This window comes from Portunus trituberculatus, chromosome 42 (assembly GCF_017591435.1).
Source record: "Portunus trituberculatus isolate SZX2019 chromosome 42, ASM1759143v1, whole genome shotgun sequence".
NCBI classification, from domain to species: Eukaryota; Metazoa; Arthropoda; class Malacostraca; order Decapoda; family Portunidae; genus Portunus; species Portunus trituberculatus.
Genome location: NC_059296.1, coordinates 9,049,438 through 9,066,290, shown reverse-complemented (window position 1 = coordinate 9,066,290; position 16,853 = coordinate 9,049,438). Strand labels below are relative to the sequence as shown.

The following is a 16,853-nucleotide window of genomic DNA, read 5'->3' as shown; positions in this document are numbered from 1 at the left end:
ACCTTCCATTCAATAAACTATAAAGTTGTGGCATTACGTTATTCATTGCATGTGTGTGTGTGTGTGTGTGTGTGTGTGTGTGTGTGTGTGTGTGTGTGTGTGTGTGTGTGTGTGTGTGTGTGTGTGTGTGTGTGTGTGTGTGTGTGTGTGTGTGTGTGTGTGTGTGTGTGTGTGTGTGTGTGTGTGTGTGTGTGTGTGTGTGTGTGTGTGTGTGTCGTAAAGCCTTGAAGTGTCTTAAGTGAAAAACAGCTTTACTCCCTCAGTACTGGAACGCAGTTTTATCATGAGTTTGGGTACGATTAGATCATTATATTGACATTAGGAAAGATCTATGGAGGTCAAAAGATTAATGGTTACAGTCTTCACTATTTCAATCCCCACATATGTTTCTAAAGCTGTAAAAAAACACCCAATAGTAAGCACAATGAACATATAAATGCGTCATGGTACTCAATGGGTTAATAAAGAAGTACTACGCAATAATACAGCACAATAGTGTCTCTTATCCTCCTGTGTCCTGAACTCACCACAAAAAACATAAAAGACCCGTGTATTTATTAAGCATTTCCCTGGTGTTGCCGGGGCTCAAATAATTACTCTTCAGTCAGCAACACTGGTGTGCGGATAAATATATTAGCTCGCAAATGTTTGGCTAAAGTTGCGACATGCCTGCAAAGTTTAGGTAATTACTGTCAACGCGCCGCATTTTTTTTCCATTTGATTATCTAAAAACGTTTACTCTCCTACCATTTTTTTCTGCTCCACTTTCCCCACCACTAAATTTTCAAGCTATTTCTTTGTACTATCCTCTCATCCTCCTCCGCTTCTTCTTTTACTTTCCCCAGTGCCTTCCTCCTCCTCTTCCTCCTACTCATACTACTCCTTCGCTTCTTCCTCCTCCTCCTCCTCCTCCTCCTCCTCCTCCTCCTCCTCCTCCTCCTCCTCCTCCTCCTCCTCCTCCTCCTCCTCCTCCTCCTCCTCCTCCTCCTCCTCCTCCTCCTCCTCCTCCGCCATCTCTTCCTCTTCCTCCTCTTCGTCTCCTTGTTACGTCACTCCTTGAAACTTTCCCTTGAGACCTTGTTTAGTTTAATTAGCAATGTTGCCTGACTGGCGTCCATCAGCGTAAACAATGGAGCGTGTCCAACTTGGTGTGTGTGTGTGTGTGTGTGTGTGTGTGTGTGTGTGTGTGTGTGTGTGTGTGTGTGTGTGTGTGTGTGTGTGTGTGTGTGTGTGTGTGTGGTTTCGGCAAGGCGAAGTTTCTGGGAGGGAGAGACAGGAGGGAGGAAGAGACAGAGAGAGAGAGAGAGAGAGAGAGAGAGAGAGAGAGAGAGAGAGAGAGAGAGAGAGAGAGAGAGAGAGAGAGAGAGAGAGAGAGAGAGAGAGAGAGAGAGAGAGAGAGAGAGAAAAGCTGTTTAGAGATCTAGAATTGTATCCTTCATACACACACACACACACACACACACACACACACACACACACACACACACACACACACACACACACACACACACACACACACACATCCACCATTAGCCATGAAAGAAACAGACATATACCCACCATTACCTGAGTCGCACGTTCATTCGTCAAGCTGCCTGCATTTATATATTTTTTCCCTCCAGTATCTCGAAAAATGCCAGAAAATCTCCCACGGCCATTCCTTCCTTATATTCGGTCACTTCCCTTCCTATCACACGACTCTATAGACCTTCCATCATTCCTTCCAGCTTTCCTCCTTATCCTCCCCTCCCCATTAGGTATTCCCAGTCCTGTCTCTTCGTTTTTTATAGATTTTTTTCACTTTTTTTCTTTCAGTTTCGTAAACATCATCTCCCTCTAAGCTCTTTCCCTCTTGTCTTCCTCCTCTTTTCTAATTTTTCTCTGGCCATGCTCTCATCTTTTTTTTCGCTTTCTTATTCATTTCCGTCTCTCTCTCTCTCTCTCTCTCTCTCTCTCTCTCTCTCTCTCTCTCTCTCTCTCTCTCTCTCTCTCTCGGCTCCTCCATCAGTCACCTCCTGGCCTGTCCCGGCGGAGTAGTAATGCTCCCCAAAAGCTTCTGAAATATACTGGCAAACTTGGGACAGTTTGTTTTGCTGGGTGTGTTCTCCCGCCGCGTGATTATTTATGAGGCAGGTCACTCGTCCGTCCGGTGAGCCGCCAACACCCGCAAAAAATGACGTCTCCCGGACTTGCCAGAAAAAGCTGCAGCAGAGACTTTCTGAGGACGGCGCTGCGCGGTGATAGGATGGTGGTGTTGGTGTTGGTGGTGGTGGTGATGGTAGTTCTGGTGGTGGTGGCAGTTGGAGCTGTGTCTCGAGTGTTACGGAAGAGCAATGCTTCAAACGAATGGCTTCAGTGCCAGTGGCGTCGGATGATCACCATGACTCTGTGCCATGCAGTCGCCGTGGTCCTATAAAACACAAACAGTTGGATACCGACGCGCTTACTGTACGCTGTCACTGTAACAACGTCTCTCATCTCTCAAACTGTTGGGTAGCATTTGTTCCGTAAATTTATGCCAAACTCGATTCAAGGCCTGCGATTTCTCTCTTTCACTTCTCAGTAGTTCACTTTGTTACCGGACAACAGAAAAAGTCATCGTTTCCTTTGCGCAGATTATTTCGACATCATTCACATAAATATCCTGAACTATTCAACCTCTTATCTATTTAGAAGAGTTAGTTTTTTTATTGTTTGTTTCTTCTCAGAGTTCCGCATCCGTCAACCAGTTTTTCAAAGGTTTTTCGTGAACACAAATTTATTCCTAACATTAATCGAGCTTCTGGTAGCTATTTGTAAGAATGTTTTTATGGTTTACTTCAAGACCCGCCGTCCATCACCCAGTTTTGTAGCCTTTTTTTTTTTATTTGCTCTCAAATTTATTCCTACAATGCATCAAGGTTTTGGCAGTTATTTGCAAGACTATTTTTATTGCTTATTTGCTCCACCCTTCCCTCCCGAGTTTGGCGTTTTCTTCCCCCTCATCCCTACCTAAACATTTGTGACGCGGCAGAACACACTAACAACAAGGATTCTCGAACGTACCGACTTTCCTCCTCCCTCCTTCACTTCCTCCTGCTTTCCCTCGCTCGCCGTGCCGCTGCACAGCACTCTACAGACCCCTTGACCATCCCAACACTAAAAAATTTCACGATATATCTTTGGGTTTAAGACGTGTGAGTGAGCGGCATAAATCATGGACGCTGGCCATCGCGGCGGCAGACGAGCCAGATGGCCTCTTGCCCTTTTGCACACCACCACTCAGCACAGCACCGGAACCCTTTACACTCCCCTCACACTCTCCTCATGCACTCCCTCTTTCAGATACCAGACAATCTCCAGCCTTCTCGATCAAGTATCGTTCTCTACAACTATATCGGACACTCTCTTAAGTTCCACACCTACCGCTCTCCAACCATTTATGCACAAAATAAGGCGATTTCAGGCACTGCTATCCTCCTCAGACACTCTCTTATCTTTAAATATCACCTACCGCTTCCTTCTCCCTTCCCCATCAGTAATCTATGTCCTACCTTCAGATACTAACCCACAGGCCTTAATCCGGCACCCTTTCTCTCACCCATGCCCTGCCCCCTTAGCTTCTCTGCTTCTCATGGCATCCCAACCGCCTCCCAAAACCTGTGTTTGCCCTCTTCATGCCAACTCACGGTGCACATCCATCAGTCTTGCTTCTCCAGGCATCTTATTCCCAATTCAAGTTCACATCGGATAAAAAAAAGTACTGAGAAAAATTAAGGGTACATCTTATCCTAGCCTATCATCACTTCTTGCTTCTGTATTATAAGCCCATGTCAACGTATCTCCTACTAACCTCCCTGTGTTCGTGCGAGCGTCCACCCTTTGGAGTTGTGCCGGCACTGACACCAAGACGTTACCTTTACGCAAGAGAACCGTAACGAAGATATAAGGGACACACTCTGTGAGGAAACGCAGCGCAAGTGAAAGAGGAAAGAGGAGGAGGAAGGACGCGAATCAAATGACGCAGCGATGGATGTTCTCCGTGGATGAAAGAGGACGGAAGAACATCATGGTTCTTCTTGCTAATGGCTGCACTTTGCCAGCTTTATGGTCCCTTTTAAGGTCACGGGAAGGAGCAACGCCGCTGACAACATTGCTCCCTGTCTTCTGCAGCGAGGTAGTTTGCCCCATTAGAACGTGTAATGACAAAGAAAGAAATGTGTTATGCATTAATGTTGATTTCAGACGCACATTTCATTAAGTATGTTAGAGATGCGATGGTGGATTTTTATGTGGTGGCATAAAAAAATCTATGAAATGAATAAGTAAGTGAATGTTAAAAGATCATAGAAATATAACGCTTTGCCATGAGCAGCCTTTATTGCCTGTGCTTCAAGAAAATACAAAATATTGTCACCATGGGCGAGCGCGCACATACACACACACACACACACACACACACACACACACACACACACACACACACACACACACACACACACACACACACACACAAGCAGCGACACGGTACAAAATTCACTTTTTTCCAGCAAACCACAAATTGAGAGCAATGAACCCTTAGTGGGGAAGAGGAGAAGGAAGAAGAAGAGAAAAAAAGAAAAGGAGAAGGAAGAGGAGTAGGAGGATGGTAGAGAAGAAAGAAAAAGGAAAACTATGAAGAAGAAGAAGAGGCAGAATGAAATAAAACAAATAAATAAAAGGGGTAAGTAAATAAATAAACCTTGACTTCACAGAAAATGAGGAATGGTGCTGTGCGGAGCTTCCCTCTTGGCGTGCCTCTTTTTACTGCCACCACCGGTCCGCCTCTCCCTGATATATGGAGCCCCGACCGTCCAGAGCTAATGACACCATCCCAGGGCACCGCGGTACCACCAGCAGGAGTACGAACGTCAGGACAAGGATGATCAAGAAGAGATGGGAAAGAACGAAGAGGAAGCAGAAGAGTACTGAAGAAAGAGGAGACGAAGATGAAGAAAAGATAGAGAAAATCAAGATGTATATAGAAAAAACTAAGAAAGATAGAAGAAAGGAAGAATAAGAAGAAATACAAAGAACAAAAAGATCTCTCAGCAAAAATTCAAGTAAACAATTGGAAAGTTTTCTTTTAAAAATGAACACCCACTAGTTCTGAAATACAAAAATTCGCGTGTTACCTACTATCGTTACTACTACAAATAATCGTAGTAGTAGTAGTAGTAGTAGTAGTAGTAGTAGTAGTAGTAGTAGTAGTAGTAGTAGTAGTAGTAGTAGTAGTAGTAACCGTTTTCATCATTTTTGTTATAGTTTTCTTCTAATAATCATTACTGTTATAGCATTACTACTACTAATACTACTTCTACTACTCGTACTACTGCGATTACTACTACAAACAACAACAACTACTACTACTACTACTACTATTGCTACTACCACTACTACTACTACTACTACTACTACTACTACCACTACTACTACTACTACTACTACTACCACTACTACTACTACTACTACTACTACTACTACGATTATTTGTAGTAGTAACGATAGTAGGTAACACGCGAGTTTTTGTATTTCAGAACTAGTGGGTGTTCATTTTTAAAAGAAAACTTTCCAATTGTTTACTTGAATTTTTGCTACTACTACTGTTGCTGCTGCAGCTGCTACTGCTACAGATATTATGATGATGATGATGATGATGATAATGATGTTGCTGCTACTACTACTACTACTACTACTACTACTACTACTACTACTACTACTACTACTACTACTACAACTACACTACTACTACTACTACCATCATCTCTATTACTTCCAGCACCACCACCACCATCAACAACAACAACACCACGACCATAACTACTGTTAGTTCCACCATTATTTCTATTTAGTCAGCATCGCCTTTTTCGTCAGTACTTCACCACCAAAGAATCAATTAAAGAGCACAATACAGATACGGAAGACGTCTTCAATTTCCTTCCTCTATCCTCCTCCTCCTCCTCCTCCTCCTCCTCCTCTCTCGTCTCAGTCTCAGAGGTAGAGATTAATCGCGCCTGAATGCGTGTGTTATGAAGCAAGAAACCCCCGAGTCCCTCCTTGTTTAACTGAGACTCTAATCCTGGACTTTCCAAGAAGGAAGATCGAAACTCCGGCAGCCGCTAAGACCAGGTAGCGCTGCGGAGCCTCACATTCCGAGGAGCGAGGTGATCCCTCCTCCCTCCTCCACATCGTGTCATGTAGTCCTTTCCTTACTTCATTAATAAAATATGAAATTTACGAATACATATTTCTCATAAATACAGCTTGTCCATTTAAATTTTGCATATATTCCTCGTCTGTCTCTTTTAACTTTCAAGATCTTAACATTTGAATGGATAAATCTAATGAAAGTGCCGAATATTCAAATATTCAACCAATAACTCCCTAATAAGGAGTTATTCTACTACGTTTGGGGACGGATGGATCCTTTCCATAGCACACTACGGAATTATGACTTTTCCCACGATAAAAGTGGCTATAACGAAAAAATAATATTTGTGCAGAGGGATAAAACTCTTCGGCAATAGTTTACAGCACAAGCCCTTTAACTCCCTCGGAAAAGAGTAAATAGTTTTAATACGTGTATAAACACACCAATCCTTTCACTAAAAACGTTGCTGTGTGAGCTGGTTTTGTAACGCCACGATTATGCTGAATACGTTTATAGACAAATACGTATATCCCTCTGCCAACATTATTTTATAATTGTGAACTCGGTGTAACATTGAACTATACACATTTTCTATACTTTATCATCAAAAGATAGAAAGCAATTTGGATCGTTACGCAAATAGGATAAGTTCTCTGATAATTATTCACCATAAAAGCTTACGTTGTGAAGCTAAAATATATGTTCATGGAATTTTGCAGCTGATGGAAGCGAGCGTCGAAAATTAAGCATCATGATGTTAATAAATCCCTCGCTGACAGCCTGCAGGATAAACACTTGTAATGACAGGAGGCAACATAGAAACAGATGACAACATGTAATATCTTTACATAATTATCAATCTCCACCCTCACTCTCTCATCCACTCACTCGCTCTCACCTATCTTTCATACTTCCATCTAATCCATGCACCCTTCCTCTACGAAATACCTCTTCTCCTTAAGTATCACTTCTTTCCTCTTCTCCCCCTAACATCCTCCCTCTGTCTTCCATCCTTTCCTCCTTCTGTCCCTTATTCCCATCTCTCCTTCACTACTCTTCTTCCTCCCACTATCTTCCATCCCTACTTCCTCCTTCCCTTCGACCGTTGCTCCCTCCTCTCTCTCTCCCTCCCATTCATCCCTCCGTGCCCGCCTCTCTCTCGGCCCTTCGCGTCTTTTCAAGAAGTCGGTGGACTGTCAAGAAGTGTTCCAGGAGGAGGAGCAGGGCTGAAGAGGCGAGGTAGCGGGGCCTTCAAGGATCTAGGCTCGGGGTGGGGAGGGAAGGAGGCAGAGTTTCCAAAGGTAGAGAGGAAGGGATAAGAAGGAGAGATGAAGAGAAGGAAGGAAGGAAGGAAGAAGGGGAAAGGAAAGAAGGTGAAGGCCTGTTGGAAGATCTGGAAAGGTTGGGATATATTTTACGAGTCTGGGATATATTCATGGTATCGGGAGTTGCTTTTTTTATATTCTGTCTCTATCTCTTCACGTGTTTCTTCCTGGTTGTAGTGCGTAGCATGAGAGAACATTGATCTACGTATCTCCTTAAGGCTTATCTATTATAACGTGGTGGTTTGCTTACGTAAAACCTCTAATACTATATTAATTATTTTTTTTAGGAGGAAGGTTACGTAGTTTATTTTCTAGAACGGTTTGTATCTCCTGGTTAAAATGATAAAAAAATCAAAGAGAGAGAGAGAGAGAGAGAGAGAGAGAGAGAGAGAGAGAGAGAGAGAGAGAGAGAGAGAGAGAGAGAGAGAGAGAGAGAGAGAGAGAGAGAGAGAGAGAGAGAGAGAGAGAGAGAGAGAGAGGTGGGAGGGGAAGACACACACCCCAAAGCGAGAATGGAAGCTGACCCGATATCAAGGGATGAGGTTAAATGTAAGAGGAAGAGGAGGAGGAGGAGGAGGAGGAGGAGGAGGAGGAGGAGGAGGAGGAGGAGGAGGAGGAGGAGGAGGAGGAGATTAAACTAGAGTAGGAAGAAATGAGGCAGTTGAGAGGGATGGTCTGCAAGGGGAGGAAGACAGGGACTTGAAGGAGCAAGGAAAAGAAGAGGAATTATTGCAAAGGAAAAGGGGAGCAATGAGAGGTTGTATCCTGCGTAGAGAGAGAGCGAGAGAGAGAGAGAGAGAGAGAGAGAGAGAGAGAGAGAGAGAGAGAGAGAGAGAGAGAGAGAGAGAGAGAGAGAGAGAGAGAGAGAGAGAGAGAGAGAGAGAGAGAGAGAGAGAGAGAGAGAGAGAGAGAGAGAGAGAGAGAGAGAGAATATGCGAGAACAGGAAAAAGGAATACTATGAAAGGTTAAAATAACACACACACACACACACACACACACACACACACACACACACACACACACACACACACACACACACACACACACACACACACACACACACACTGTATCACCGCTAGCCGCCACTACTCACCACATCCTCCATATTCGGGGATGGAATGGCCAGAGTCTTATGAGAGTGGTAGTGGCGTTGGTGGTGGCGTTGGTGGTGGTGGCGGTAGAGGAAGATTAAGTAAGGGTTGAGAGGGACATGGACATCCCTGAGGCGAGCGAGAACCTTAAGGAAGAGAGATCACTGCAGCCTCTTTCTCTCTCCCTCTCTCTTCCTCTCCCTCTCTCTCTTATCCCAATCCCTCCCTCTGCTTCTCACTTCACCTCTCTTGCTCCCTCCTCCAATCCTCCTCCCAGCCTGGCCCACTTCCATTTCCCCAAGCCGAGTTATATGCCACTTCCCAGGCATCAAGCACCCTCAAGCAAGCAGAGTTAAGTCGAGGAGAATGCTGCTCTAAGTTCACACATCTGCACTCCCTCACCGCTCACTCTCTTTCACTTCTCCGTCTCCTTAAGTCCGGCTCGAAATTCCAAGGTGCGTAGTGTACATCTTACAGCACCTTGGCATTTTAGCGAAGGATGCAGTAGATGGGCACTCAGTAAGGCTCGTGTCGTAAGCTATGAGTTACGTTACTTCGGTGCACGCTTCTTTCTACATACACTTGAGTTTCTGAATGATGAGAGAATAATAGAAAGGATTATTGGATAAGGTTGAAGTACACGTTAGACATTTTTGTAGGGTTAAAGTACTAGTGTGTGTGTGTGTGTGTGTGTGTGTGTGTGTGTGTGTGTGTGTGTGTGTGTGTGTGTGTGTGTGTGTGTGTGTGTGTGTGTGTGTGTGTGTGTGTGTGGAGGAGTTACTTGTTGAAAGGCATGATTACGAGTTAGTGTGGTGTTATTCATAGTATACTGTCCCTGTATATTTAGATTGTAACGAATGATAATTGTTCTGGGTATAACCTACTGTACATGTATTAGGTTGGACCATATGACTAGTGTGACTATATTTAATTGTATTTTTTGATTATGTGGTCAATAAATCTGAATCTGAATCTGAATCTGAATCTGTGTGAGAGAGAGAGAGAGAGAGAGAGAGAGAGAGAGAGAGAGAGAGAGAGAGAGAGAGAGAGAGAGAGAGAGAGAGAGAGAGAGAGAGAGAGAGAGAGAGAGAGAGAGAGAGAAAGAAAGTTAGAAGGAAAAGAAGAAATTAAGTTTTTTTTATCTCATTTTCCTCCGTGATCAAGACCTTCACAAAAGTATTTAGAGCAATGTAAAGTTAATTAGGAAGCTTTCAATACTCTCTTTCTTGGCTGGAATATATTCAAATGTCAGCTAACTTCATATTGCACCACCACAGATACAATACAGGGATTAAATAACTCCATCAACCAACACAGTATTTCCTCCTAGAATTAGAAACCCCATATGACCACGATGTAGCAATCCTTCTTTATAAATCAATCTATCAGGGAGTCGCTTGTCGTGTGACAGCTTACGTGTCAAGACAATAGCGTGACGGAGTGCCAACGTAGGACAAAGTTTTCTTAGACCAGTTTAAAAAGTCTACGGTAACTGGTCGTCGCGTTTCACTATGTACGCCGCATTGTTCTATTCTAGGTCATGACACTCTGACATGACGGCTATCTCATGGCATACCTGAACACTCACACGTCCAGATAGGAGAGTATTATATGAATGTGGCAGAATCGTAAATAAAATGATGTTATCCCATGGAAAATAAGTTTTTTTTCCACATTAATACTACATATTTCATTTTAAGATTCAGTGATTATCTGCAAGCGTATAGGTAATATACAAAAAGAGATATTCGTGGTGAATACCATTGTAATCTCTCTGTTTATTTTTCTTGTTCATGTTGTCATCACCATCATCATCATCATCATCATCATCATCATCATCATCATACCATCCCCATCAACATCATCATGATAATAATAATATTAACAATAATAATAAGAATAATAATAATGATAGAAATAATAACAATAACAATAATAATAATAATAATAATAATAATAATAATAATAATAATAATAATAATAATAATAATAATAATAATAATAATAATAATAGTCATAATAATAATAATAATAATAATAAAAATAATAATAAATAATAATTAAATAATGATAATAATAACAACAACAATAACAATAACAACAATAAAGATAACAATAATAAAGAACAATATCTATAATACTAACAATGTTTTTATTTTTTTTTATTTTATTTTTTTTTTTTTTTTTTTGCTGCACAGATTTAGTAATGTTTAACTAATCATAACGCATTTTTAATTCCCTTTCATTATTCTTATCAGTGTGAAGCATTTCTAGGATTTCTCTCTCTCTCTCTCTCTCTCTCTCTCTCTCTCTCTCTCTCTCTCTCTCTCTCTCTCTCTGCTTCACAACCCTGTTTTTTCTCTCCTCATTTAAGTTTTCCTCCTTGCATTTTTACACTCCCTCGTGCATAAAAAATTTAAGTTCATTCGCATTTTCACCCTCGTCCTCCCGCGCCTCGGAGAGAAATTTCAGCCCAGCTCAGCTTTAAGTTGTACCTGCAATAAAAATTTTGCTTAATATCTCTTCCTGTGGAGGTTCCCGCTGTCCGCCCGCCGTTAAGAGAATTAGTTTATAAGGCAACTCCTTACGTGCTCTCTCTCTCTCTCTCTCTCTCTCTCTCTCTCTCTCTCTCTCTCTCTCTATATATATCTATCTATCTATCTATCTATCTATCTATCTATCTATCTATCTATCTATCTATATCTATCTATCTATCTATCTATCTATCTATCTTTCTATCTATCTCTCTTTGAGTACAATGTTTTTTTTTTTTTTTAGAGAGAGAGAGAGAGAGAGAGAGAGAGAGAGAGAGAGAGAGAGAGAGAGAGAGAGAGAGAGAGAGAGAGAGAGAGAGAGGAAGGGAGGAGCTCTGGAGGGCCATCTGCACCCTGGCTTCCAAGAAAGATCTAGTCGATATCTGTCCCCTCCCTCCCTCCCTCCCTTGCCCCCTCCCTTCTACCTGTTCCCTCCATCCCCCGCGTTCCCTCCCTTTCTCCAACCTGTCCTCCCTCCGTCCATCCCTCCATCTCCTCTCCCTGCACCATCATCCACCCTCGTACTCACGTCGCCGCCTTTATAAGTATCATGAGGCATCTCCTCCTCCTCCTCCTCCTCCTCCTCCTCCTCCTCCTCCTCCTCCTCCTCCTCCTCCTCCTCCTCCTCCTCCTCCTCCTCCTCCTCCTCCTCCTCCTCCTCCTCCTCCTCCTCCTCCTCTTCCTGCTCTTCCTCCTCACTTTTAATTCTCTTCTTCCTTCTCACTGTTTTTCTTTTTCGTATAATTATTTTACTTTTCTTATATTCCATTTTTTCGTGTATTTTATTAAAGTTTCTATGTGCATTTTTTTTGTGATTCTTCATTTCGTGATACCTTTTCTCCTACTCTGCCTTTTTTTCATATAAATATTACTTGTTTTACTATGGAGAAGTTTAGAGCATGATTCTCTCTCTCTCTCTCTCTCTCTCTCTCTCTCTCTCTCTCTCTCTCTCTCTCTCTCTCTCTCTCTCTCTCTCTCTCTGCATCACCTTCACACTAATGCCACCACATTGGATTCATATTCTCTCACCAAATAAGATGCAGCCTCCAAGAAAAACATTTCCCTCGTTATGCCTTTAGTTACACCTAGAAAACCATAACAAGACATAACCAGCGATTCACAAAGTCATGGGTAATGGTGATTTTGGGTCATAATGACATAGTGGTGTGATGCAATAGTAATCCTAGTGGTGGAAGTAGTTGTGTGGGGTGGTGGAGGTTATGGTGCTGGTGATGAAGGCTAGACGGTCACATTAATGGCTCCGTGGGGAGCTCAACCCATCGAACCCTACCGTCAAAGGCGTGGCCCTGAGGAATACTTGCAACAGTCCCAGAGTGATTTCCTAACGAAGCGTATGTACTTGCCTTTTATCACAGGCAGAGGACGAGCAAGACTATTATTACATTAAAAACCATCAGCAAGTTTTTGAGCAAAGCAAACAAAAGAAATAATAAGCTTATTGACATGAAGAAAAGAGACAGGCAGATAAATGAGACTTCTCCTAAATAACAAATGATACCAAGGTCAGCACTGCAGTGCCTCGTGGATGAATTACTGATACATCTTACTCCTAATATAATATCAGTGTATAAGGAAGGACGATGAAATTATAAAGTCAAGACATCCTAAAAAAGCTGACTGAACGCTACTAACAGTTATTATCAAGAAAACAAGGACTAATTCTGTGCTAATAGCTGTGCTTTAGGTGCTTGTTTCTCAACTTAAAGAAAGAGGATACCAGTGATCTGACACGATATATCATATCAAACGTGAACTTTGAATATGTCAGCTAGTTTTTATTCTTAGTAAGAAATGACACAATTTCCTGAATTATCTGAGAAGAGACAAGTGTATACAGAAAACACTATAACCACATTTTATTTGTCACAATCAATTTCCAAACACTGTATTGAGCAAAATACTTATTATTTTCAAGCTTTGACACAAAATACAATTAGGCAACATTTTTTTCTTTTTCGATAAATTTGTTGGAACAGTACCTCTGATATTTATACAGTGGAGTGTACTCGAGTAAATAAATATCATTATATCAGGGTAAAGAGCCTCTATTTTAATTCTATGTAAGTAGGGATAATTCTATGTCAATACCATTACTACTTCCTTTATTTTTTTGAGTTATGTAACATAAAGAGTAAACATTATGCAGCTGAAATCAAGTGTGCTGCACGCCAGGACTGCTAGGAAGAGACAGTTACCAACATGAATGTCTACAAGGATGAGGCAATCTCTCTCTCTCTCTCTCTCTCTCTCTCTCTCTCTCTCTCTCTCTCTCTCTCTCTCTCTCTCTCTCTCTCTCTCTCTCTCGCTCACTTTAAGCGAGATTCACACACACTAACGCACTCGTGCGTGCAGAGGCGCACAGACACACACACACACACACACACACACACACACACACACACACACACACACACACACACACACACACACACACACACACCTCATCATAGTATTGTAAGACATTTTGCGTACCAACATCAAGGAATTCACTATCTTAGAAATAAACTGCACCTTAGTATCATTATTAACACTTATAGTCACCGTCGTAGAAAAAATAAATAAATAAAAATTGAAATTAACAATCCAAAAACTGCTACTACTACTACTGCAACTATTACTGCCACTACCAGTATTAGAAAACTACAAATTTACGTACTACTACCATTACTACTAGTTATACCACTACGGGTACTACTTCTACTATTACTTATACTACTACGGGTACTACTGCTACTACTACTACTACTACTACTACTACTACTACTACTACTACTACTACTACTACTACTACTACTACTACACCAGAATCACTATGACAGACTATATAGACTATGACCAAGAAAAAAAAACACACAGGAGATATTTCATTGTTACTTCCTCCTCCTCCACGACTACCACCACCACCACCACCAGCACCACCAGTAACACCACCACCACCACCACCACCACCACCACCACCACCACCACCCCACCACCACCAGTAACACAGCCCCGAGCCAATTAATAAAAGCCATCACATTCCCCATTAATCTGCAAGCATCCCCCTCCACACCACTCCCACCCCGACCAGCACGAGGGTGCAGTGTGGCGGCGTGAATCATGCAGAAGAGAGTCGAGCCTTCTCTTCCCTCCCCGTTGACTTTTCATTTTCTCTATTTGCTCGGAGGTACAGGTAGAGAGAGAGAGAGAGAGAGAGAGAGAGAGAGAGAGAGAGAGAGAGAGAGAGAGAGAGAGAGAGAGAGAGAGAGAGAGAGAGAGAGAGAGAGAGAGAGAGAGAGAGAGAGAGAGAGAGAGAGAGAGAGAGGTAGTACGTGTTGGCTTTCTTTGCTTACCATGGAAAACTCAGAGAATATTTTCCCCTCAAATTTTAGGTAAAACTTTGAGATTGTGGTGACGAGCGGCGACGATTCAGCAGTCATATTCTCTCTCTCTCTCTCTCTCTCTCTCTCTCTCTCTCTCTCTCTGGATTAAACGTCACGAGCAGCGTATGAAAATCAACACACGTGTGAATGTTAAAATCAGTGAAACATCGTGTTATTTAATGGGCTCAGGCTCTCTCTCTCTCTCTCTCTCTCTCTCTCTCTCTCTCTCTCTCTCTCTCTCTCTCTCTCTCTCTCTCTCTCTCGGTCCTATTTTCCCTCCTTCTCTCTTCTCTACCTTAACTATTTTCTCATTTCCTTCCTTTTCTCTTTAGTCTCTCTCTCATTCTCCCTTTTAGATGCACTCTCTTCTTTCTTCTTGGTCTTCCTCTCTACATTTCTCACTTCCATTCTTCATTCTATCCCTTTTTTTCTCTTCATTCCTTCCTACTTCAATTCTCCCTTGTTGCACTTTTCTTCCTTTATCATCCTCTCTCTTTCTTCCCTCCTTAACACCTGACTTCCCTCCCACTCTCCCATCTCCCTCCCTCTTTCTCCACCTCTCCCTTACTCTCACTTCGGGTTCTCACTCCGCCCGCCTCTCTCATGGGGAAGACCCGTGAGTAAATTGGAAAGTCCCGCTTGGAGCAACTTCATAACGTGAGCAGAGAGAAAGAGAGAGAGCGAGATGTGATGAACGTGGAGGAGAGGCGAAAGGAGACATGATACGAACGAACAGAATCAAGGGAGAAAGCACATATAAAAAATATTATGAAAGTAAAAAGTGAGAGGAGAATCGTAACCTAACAAAAACTACAGAAAAAGCAAGTTAAATAAAATGGCAGTAACAGGAAAAAGGAGACATTCAACAGTTACAAGAGACTTACAAAAAAAATCAAATAAATAAGAAACAATAAATTTTAGAGTTTATTTTCATATCACAGATTATTCTCTTTATATTTTTACGACTTTCCAATCTTTGTATCTAAAATCAGTCCTCCTATACCCTTCTCTCCTCTCCCTCTCTTTCTCCCTCCATCCCTAATGCCATTCCTCCATTTTCATCCATCCCTCCCTCTCCTTTCCACCCTCATTACCTCTCTTCCTTATCCTTATGAATCCTCTCCTCTTCGTTTTACCAATCACCAGGCGTTCCCCTCTCACTCCCTCTCTCTCTCTCTCTCCCTTCCTCTTCCTCTCTCTGCCGCCTCCCTCTCCCTCTCCCTCTCCCTCTCTCTGCCGCCTTCCTTCTTTCCTGGTTCCTCTCTGCACGAGTCGTACCAAGAAGTGAAAATGCGAGTTCGAAACTAGAGGTGACTTCGGGCGAGGATTTGGGACCAGTAAAGTTTGGATGATCAAAAGTGAGTCTCTCTCTCTCTCTCTCTCTCTCTCTCTCTCTCTCTCTCTCTCTCTCTCTCTCTCTCTCTCTCTCTCTCTCTCTCTCTCTCTCTCTCTCTCTCTCTCTCTCTCTCTCTCTCTACACACACATCCGTTTCTCATGTCCTTTCCAGCCCACTTTTCTTTCAAGTTTCACATTTCTATCCTCTATTTTCCTATCCTATATCTTCTCTTATCTTCTCTTCTCTTTTCTTCTCTCATCTCTTCTCCTCTCCTCTCCTCTCCTCTCCTCTTCCACAACCACAAACGAGATTTCTGCACTTTTACCTGAGCGTGTAGACGATAAGAAGAGGAGGACGAGGAAGAAGAGGAGGAGGAGGAGGGGGAGTAGGAGGAGGAGGAGGAGAAAGAGATTAAAAACGACTACAACAATAGTAAATAACAAAGAATTAAACAAGCGAAATACGAAAAGAGTTGGCAAAAATTAAATTAGAATCAGTTGGAGTGAAAACAGCGAAATAAAAAAGAATATTTCAACGTAAGTAAAGATTTTAAAAGCGCTAAAAGTTCATAGTACATAAAACAGCAGATATTAAAGAGAGAGAGAGAGAGAGAGAGAGAGAGAGAGAGAGAGAGAGAGAGAGAGAGAGAGAGAGAGAGAGAGAGAGAGAGAGAGAGAGAGAGAGAATAAACTGGAGAAAAGATAATGGAAAAATTACATAGAAATAAGAGAAAAGAAAGAGATAAGAACAAAGACAAGAAAAATAAAAACGACATAAAGAAACAAAAATGATATTAAAAGCAGCAAGAGGGAGAAGAAAGAAGACAAAGTAAATGAGGGATTAAAAGAAGAAGAGATAAAAGATAGAAACATATAAACAAAAGAAGAAGAAAAATACTGAAACAAAAGGCAATGTAAAGAGAGAGAGAGAGAGAGAGAGAGAGAGAGAGAGAGAGAGAGAGAGAGAGAGAGAGAGAGAGAGAGAGAGAGAGAGAGAGAGAGAGAGAGAGAGAG

At 42.2% G+C, this 16,853-nt stretch overlaps 1 long non-coding RNA gene across 1 annotated transcript in view; it reads right to left on the bottom strand.

Moving 5' to 3' along the window:
• Nucleotides 1-10,940: 10,940 nt before the first annotated feature.
• The window catches only part of LOC123517788, a 21,984-nt gene continuing 16,071 nt past the window's right edge, over nt 10,941-16,853 (bottom strand). Inside the window, exon 3 of the long non-coding RNA XR_006678591.1 lies at nt 10,941-11,081. This is a non-coding gene — a long non-coding RNA (uncharacterized LOC123517788). The remainder of the gene's footprint in view (nt 11,082-16,853) is intronic.